The 6,960-nt window shown below is 42.0% G+C and overlaps 1 long non-coding RNA gene across 1 annotated transcript; it reads right to left on the reverse strand.

Annotated features, from left to right (window-relative positions):
- Positions 1-249: 249 nt before the first annotated feature.
- LOC135309610 (uncharacterized) lies at positions 250-6,542 on the reverse strand. Its single transcript, XR_010369813.1, has 3 exons — positions 6,177-6,542; positions 4,344-4,516; positions 250-2,228 (listed from the first exon to the last, which is right to left on the reverse strand). It is a non-coding gene; the product is annotated as an uncharacterized LOC135309610 (long non-coding RNA).
- Positions 6,543-6,960: the final 418 nt, after the last annotated feature.

The following is a 6,960-nucleotide window of genomic DNA, read 5'->3' on the forward strand; positions in this document are numbered from 1 at the left end:
TATGACATACACTAGCAATGAAATTTCAACTTTTCCAATTACATGACTAAATAGAAGGGCAGCTCACATTACTGAGGCTGAGGTATATAATTTTGATAAAAGAATTGAAAATAAAATTCTTATCATGTGTCTCAGTAGTACTGTGGACTTCCCTATTCCCTATAGGGGATTATTCACCTCAAGTGGTTTCATTTCTATTACTAACAGCAGAAATAACAAAAGTGCTACATGATTTCCCTTTTTTTTTTTTTTTTTTTTTTTTTTTTTGCCAGCTGTAGCTAACCAGCACCCTCAGTCTTTGAAAGATGAAAATAAATTTGGGAGGATCAGTTAATGTTAGAGGGGAGATTTACAGAACGTTTGCAAACATCTGGCAATAATTGCAGGGGTGAGTTGTTGTAAAGTAAAGCACGGCATTGTTCATTCCACATTAGAGCAGCTCTCTGTCATGTAATTACTTTGCAAAGGGAGCACTTCACAATATCTGCACTGACTCTGGTGAGTTTCTGGGGAGTCTCAGGGGGAGATTGAAAGAGTGTGTCTGGCTCTTTGGGGGACAGCAAGCAGTTGTGATCAGCAGCTGTGCTAGGGCTAAACCCCTTAACAGACTTGTAAAAAGGGGGTAGAGTTTTTGCCCTGTGTTTCCTGATTCTTTAGAAAAGGAGCTCCTGTTTCTTGCTAGGACTAACAGAGCTTGGTTTTGTCTGAAGTTTTAGATAAGGCAGAGGAAGATTTAATGAGTAAATGACTTAAAAGACACATGAAGGTCTGGTGTGAGAAGTTGTTGCTTTTCAAAGTCTTGGATATTGGATAATATTGGATATTTCTTTTTATGAGAGATGGATTTGGTTTTAAAAAGGCAAGTGAATCTTGATAGGCTTGGTATTTCTCTTATAGTTTCATATTGTAGATTTTTGCAAGGAATAGAAGCCTTGGTGAATTGAAAAGGGAATATAAAGACCCAGGGAGAGAGAAAAGCAGGGTATATCTTAGCATTTATATTGCCACTGACTAAAATGAGGAGTTTGTCCAAAACTGATCTCTGCTAATTTAGTTAGCAAAAGACAAAAGAACAATTTCTCTGTTAGTAACTGGTTTGCCATTACAAATGAGTTTTGAACTTCCTGAATGCTATTCAAAGGGATGGAGAAGGAGCAGGAAGAAGAGAAGAAAAGGCAGGGAATAAAGGACACAGAGCTTGTATTTCTGATCATCATGGTCTTCCAGGAATAGAAGTAGCACATTTCAAGCTGCTTGCCCTTTGCTTTCAGCAGTGGGAGTCCCCTGCGGCATTTATGTCTCAAACACTCCCTTTGGCTGCTCAGCCTGAGACTTAATAAGCAAGGACACAAGCTACTAACAAAAGAAGAAATGTTCCACTTATTATTCACTCTTAGAGCAATACTTAGAGCACTTTCTTTGTTTATTTAACACAGGTAAATGTAGTGCAGGCAAAGCCAAAAGAGCAGATACATCAATCTCAGCTGCATAACAATTGTCCAATTTCCATCCGACTCTCAGGCATACGCCTGGGTCTTTAGCATAACCAGTGAGCAACTGCCTGGAGTCTGCCCTGCTAAGGGTTCAGACAGTCTGTTTGGTTTGTTTGAAGCTGTCCAGACTTCCTCTACCTTTCTTTCTCTAATTATTTTTTTCTTTTCTTTTTTTTTTTTTTTTTTCCCACCTACACGTTTGGATTCCCTTTACATATCTGCTTTCTGGTCAACGTAAGTGTCTAGAAAAGCATGCAAACCCAAACCATGGTTTTCCATCAAAGAGCACAGAACACACAAACATCATGGTGGAAAGGACATAAAAAGTCATCTGGTCCTTCCCCCTACCCAAGGCAGGATCAATTGCCATTTCTGACAGATCATTCTCTGACTTGCTCCTGAAGATCTCCTAGGATATCTATTTGGAACATTCTCCCATCTATGCATTTCTCATCCTTATAATTTCCAGACTTTTTCTTGTATTACATGTGAATTTTTTGATTTAAGTGAAATCCATTATTTCCCAATATTTTCATCCAGCAGACCCTGTTTAATATATCTCTCAATACTCTCTTCCAGCTGTCTCTTCTGGAGATGAAGAATTAGTCAGGTTAGTCTTTCCCATTTTCTAGACCTCTAGAGATAATCTAGAGATTATTTTTGTTGCTCCCTTCTGGACAGTCTCTGCTTGGCCTGCCTCCTTCTTGAAGTTCAATGCCCAGATCTCATAGTATTCTGAAATGAATTAAAAAAAAAAAGTCTCCATCAAGTTTTTTTTTTTTTTTTTTTTTTTTTTTTTTTTTTTTTTACCAAGTGGCATGAAGAAACTTTCCCCCAGTTGCTTAAAATCATTATTTTTTAGAGGATGCTCCAGCTGCAGTCCAGTGGGAAGCAACCCTCAGGGTGAGCCACTCAAAGACTTTGGTCTGTGGGGCCCTCTGCAGAATCTGACAGACCCTGCAGGAGTCAGGTAGGCTGGATAATGTTCCTTAACAGAGCCAGTGAAATTTACTGCCTGATGTGTACACCAGCACTGATGCCAGGCTGTAGCAGATTTACTCATTGCTTAATTGTGTCAGCTAGACAACAATCACAGTAAGAGCAGAGTAAATGCCTGTGATAGGCACACTGAGGAGGCAGAGCAGACGGGAAGTCAAGCATATTCCTTGTTTCTGGGCACTCCCAGGGACAGAATCTTGTACAGGGGAGTCTTTTTCCCCAGGGCAACTCATCCTGCTTAAAACCATGTGAAATTCAGGGATAAAATAGCTGGTCTGTCAAGAAATTTAGCTAGTGGAAGCAGAGGCAAGCAGGTACCAAAGGACCTTTGTACTCTTTAAGGTCATCTGTAGAGTCAGACTTTTCTCACAAAATTGTTTGTACATCCATGTCTCATTTGGGCGGAAAAGGGAAACATTCCAGTCTGAAGGAACAAAGGCTTTATTTGATTTGCTGGTTGCTGTCTTGAAAGGCTCTTGTCAGCCTGACTTTTGCCTGGGGGGAGAGAATTGCCATGGTGTGAGGCTTGCAGGCAGATGGCTGGGAGCAAGCACCAGGCTCAGCGCCTCCCCGTCAGCCCAGCTGTAGCTCCCAGATTGGAAGGATCTCACGCTCTTTGCCTCTAGGTAGAAAACGTGAATGATAAGAGCCTGACAGAAATGTCAGCTTCCAGCTGCGTGACAATTCCTCTCCAGCACAAATCTAAAATAAGAGTCAGGTAAAATTGAAAATTCTCAAAGAATTATTATCTGATAGACAGTTATTAAAACAGCATTTTCCACAGGAAAAAAATGACATCTTTTCCTCTCTGACAGGAAACTGCCAACCATTTCCACTCACTGGTGCCTCGAAACCTTTCCATTCTTTTCCAGATGCTCTTTTCTCCTCCATGAGCAGTTGCCTCTGATTTCCTTTTACAACCCCTCTCACATCTTCTTCTTTGAGCCTTACCCTGCTCACTTCACCTGCCCAATTCCTTCCTACCCTTCCCTCTCTAGTCAGTGCCTCTTTGCTTTTCCAACAAGGATAAAAAAAGGGAGAAAGCAGCAGAACTTGCCAATCAGAGATATCTTGCTACTAGTGCTTGGAAATTATAGTGCTGACTGCTCAGTGATGCCAGCTTTCATTTTTCTTTCTTAATTCTTTCACTCTATTCAGAGTTAAAATGTGTTAGGTCACTTCTACTCCCATAATTACACAGTATCATCATGACATTTCAGCTTTAGCAGGAATCTCTAAATCTACATGTAGCTGAACTAAGGGAAAGTGGGGAGTGAGGCAAAGAGAAGAAGGAATGGTAAGAAAGCTACATCCTCCTGGATACTCCCACTGTGGTTGCAGGCAGAGCAAGGTGCCATAATTTTCCTTTGGATTCCCTCTAAATTTAACCCAGCTTCTCTGGACCTCCTGCTGACATCTTCAGTAGGAATTTTTAATGTGTGCACTGCAAGCCTCACCTTCTGCATTTCTACATCTGTATGTGTACTTATGTGAGGTCAAGTAATGTGACATTCAGCTGGGGACGCAAGTGCTGAACACAAATAGCGTGTTGGCTGGGTCTTGCTCGGGGGTCAGAGGAGTGAGCAAAGCCAGCACACAAGCATCTTTTCCTTCCCCTATACATCCAGTTTCCCACAAAGAATCGACTGCAGAAGTCACTGCTTTCTGCCAGCTAGCAATACCCTGTTACGACTAATTGCAAAAGCCATTAATAAAAGAGGGGAGGGGGGGAAGCAAGACACAAAAGGGAATAAATACTGTACATAGCCAGAAGGCCTTTCCCTCCTACACATATGATTCACTGTTGTTCCTTGCCTCACATGGGAAAATGTTGTCCTGCTGAATACGTACCTTAAAGGCAACTCTGCCTCAGAGACATCGCATATGCATATTGATAACATGCACTTTGTAGTGCCTAGAGATGTTTTTAACGAGGCTTGCTGAAATGTACCAACAACTTTCTCTCTTCTCCTTCTGTGTGCCACAGATGATTTTTAAATGTGTTTCCTGGTGGTCTCTATTCCCTGTGAGAAAGCAAAAGGATAGCACAGACAATAATTCAGGATGGCAGGAGAGGTGAGAAATGGCTTTCCATCCTCCCCAGCTGTGCAGGCTTGCATGAGCCTGGGGACCCCACTTCCCTTGAAACCTCCCTATAAGCTCCTGGGGTTTTTCACACAAGACTAGAGAGACACATGAAGCACCACTTAGCCAGCCCTTAGGGATGAGGCCAGGTGAGAGGCCACCCTGCCAGCGACAGAGTGGGTGCAGAACCACTCATGCAGGTCACCCCATGGGGCTCGCACACCATAAAACCCCACCTACCCCTGCACTTCTAATTGACATTACTATGTGGCTGGCAGAGGACAGGTGATGTTTGCTTGCAATCTCAAAGTGTTGGGCAGAGTCTTGTACACTGAGTCCTCCCAAGCATTAGCTTCTAGTCTCCTCTTGTATAGCTGTTTTAATCTATCACTATTTAAGTAATGTAACTTATTTTCAACATTCACCTTATGGTGTCATGAGCAATTAAAATGGAGATTTAGAGCCATTGGAAGTATGATTGCAGAGACATGGATGTCCCACACACCCTATTCTGTCCTCTGTGGGATGGTGGGTACTGTTGTACCCTGACGATACTTTTCTTATCCCTTTCTACCACTGGAAAAGGCCTATAATTGAAACTCTGCTGCATTTATGTTCTACAAAATGTTACACAGATGCAGTGCCTGCTCCAGAGTGTGTGTGTGGAGAGCAAACCCACAGTGCCCACCAGCACTCCATTTGTGGACATTTGCTGTCCAAAGCCACTGAGAAAGTTGTGCTTGGAAAGATGTGCAGGCAGCAGGTCACGTCTGGAAACATGGGGGGTATGACTGTTCTTGCCCAGGACTGCATTTGAAGGAGGGCAAATGCATGGCATGATCCACCCCCACTAATGACCAGCAGAGAGGTGGCTGCTGGTCATCACCAGAGTGCTCCACATGTTTCATCCACCCCTTCACAGACCTAAACCAGACCGTGGAGCTGTACTGCACTTGGAAGCATTACGTAAGGATCTAGAAGCAAGATTTAAATAACTTTATTCAGGCATCAGGATCAGCTGTTTGCAGTGGAATAAATTCACAGCAGTGCTGCTGTTAGTCTGTCTTATCACCTGATTTGGCTCATTTAAAATTTGCTGCTGTGTCCCTCTGCTGGGGCAGCCAGGAAAGAGATGGAGGAGAGGTGGAGGAACTGCACTTGGCCTCATGTCCCTCGTCAAGGGAGACAATTTCACTAGGCAGTGCTAATGGGATGCTGTGAAGCCTCCATACTCCCTTTTTTACCCACAGAAAATTTGTGCTACACACTTTCTTAAAATCTTGTTCTCTCCTTGCTTTCAACCACTGAACCAATGAAATGGAAGGTGCTTTAAATACAACAGCTGTTGTAGTGGCTGATACAATTCCTGGTTGGTGCTGGAAATCAGACAACTTGCCTAGAGTGATAGTTCCAGAATTTAAACACAAGAAACTACTCTTTCCTGACATTCCCCCACTGCTTAAGAAAATCAATTGCTATTCATTGTGGACATAATCAGATTTATATGTCCATCATAGCAGGGTATTTTTCTCTTATTCTCTTATATGAGAAATCTTACTGAGCCTATTTAGAAATACAGAAATTTTCAAATATACTTACAAATATTCCTGAAAGACAGTGTGCTTTCTTACTTGCTTGCTTCTTTCTCTCTACTGAAATAAATTTTTGGATTTCCATTTTTATTGACATGTCACTGCAGATGACATAGTCTTCAAATCCATAGCCTTCATTACTAAAATAAATGAAATTTTTAGGTAACCTCAGATAAATTATCATTGTCAGCATCATGAATGAACTCAGATTCATTATAATATGATTTTCACAGCACAATGTCTTTGGGGGAAAGCAGATCCTTGCTTGAAAAGAGCATACACAAGTGGGACACACACGGAGAGGCACGCTCCAGGCTTCACTAGTTGTGAAAGCACATAGACTGCTTCTAGGAAAAATAAAAATAAAACTTCAAAATTTGGTGAAGTTTGTCAGGCATCATCCCACCACACAGGTTTGATTACAGGAGACATCACCTCTCTGGGACAGGACTCTGAATAACTGTCATGTTCTCCTGAGGGAAAGGTGCTCTGGCTGTTGATGCAAAGATCTCCCTGGAAATCTGACAGTGGTGAGAATGAGTGAAGAAGTGGAGACAATGCAGAGTTTTGCCTCAACCATGAAGTCCAAGTATCCTCACCGTGTTCTCCCCACCTTGGTACACTTTCAAATGCCATTTGGCCCTAATTTTCTCTGCTTTCTGCTTTCTTCTGTGTAAGTTGAGCATTATAAAGGATGGTTTTCTCCATGCTTTTATTAACAAGAGGTAGGAGCTTGCTTTCAATTTTGGATAAAGTCCTTTCAAAGACTTTATTTCGTCTACATATATTCT

This window comes from Passer domesticus, chromosome 1, assembly GCF_036417665.1.
Source record: "Passer domesticus isolate bPasDom1 chromosome 1, bPasDom1.hap1, whole genome shotgun sequence".
In the NCBI taxonomy this organism is placed as follows: domain Eukaryota; kingdom Metazoa; phylum Chordata; class Aves; order Passeriformes; family Passeridae; genus Passer; species Passer domesticus.